Source organism: Elephantulus edwardii, unplaced genomic scaffold (assembly GCF_000299155.1).
Source record: "Elephantulus edwardii isolate Elephantulus edwardi_28Jun2011 unplaced genomic scaffold, EleEdw1.0 scaffold00966, whole genome shotgun sequence".
Taxonomy (NCBI): Eukaryota; Metazoa; Chordata; class Mammalia; order Macroscelidea; family Macroscelididae; genus Elephantulus; species Elephantulus edwardii.
In genome coordinates this window covers 1-1,074 of record NW_006400716.1, presented here as the reverse complement: position 1 = coordinate 1,074, position 1,074 = coordinate 1, and positions in this window count along the sequence as shown.

Here is a 1,074-nt window from a genome sequence, read left to right as displayed (position 1 = left end):
TATACCACAGCTTCTCTATCCATTCATTTGTTGATGGGCACTTAGGTTGTTTCCAACTCCTTGCTATTTTGAACAAAGCTGCAATAAACATGGGTGTAGAATTTGCAACTCTTAACAACAGTACCTTAAAGTATAAGAAAGAGGCACATAGCAACATAACGAACCAAACACAAGTTGCCTCACCCATACCAAGACGAACCTCAACGTCAAGGAAGCAGCAGTTAGGGTCAAACAATATGAACAAAAGGCTAAACAAGTATTCTAAATTCACCCAGTGAATACCCCAGAGACAGGAGGGCTGAAAAAATACACTGTGTGGGTTTCTGAGGCATTCAAGTAATTAGAACTGGTGAATGAAGGAATTGAAACCACAAACAGAGTGATAAAACACTCATTACAAGATAAAGAGCGTAAAACCAGTAGAATTCTAGAAATTATAGAAAAGCATGAAAATGCAGTACAGAATAACAAGACTGATATGGCACAAATTTTCAACATGTGAGAGGGACAATACAACAGAATAGAAAAGATGCAATAGAAGAGTGCAACAATGAATGAATGAATGGAAATCTGAAGTTTCTGTAAATTTTCATTAAAATTAATAATAATAAAAAATTAAAAGAAAGAAAACCATTATAGACAATTTCTTAAAAAAAAATTATGATCTACAGTCTCTGAGGGTCAGTTATGAGTTCCTTCTGAGAAGAAGGCATTGATTGTACTAAGTAAAAAAGACCAAAAAGAGTACATGTTGCATGATTCTAGTTATGGGATATGCCCAGAATAGGCAATTTCATAGAGACAGAAGGTAGATTAGTGGTTTCAGGGCCTAGGGAAAGGGGAAATGCCGTGCTCATTGACAGAGGTGATGATATTTTAGTATATTTGTAAAAAATAAAATTCACTATTGTTGAGCCAGACTTGCCTCATAGATATAGATATAGATAGATATAGATATATATAGATACATAGATATACACACACACATATATGGATTGTTGTTGTATACCATTGAGTCAGAACTCATAGCTGACCCTCCAGTGCATTTTCAGTGGCAGTTAATCACATGGGAGG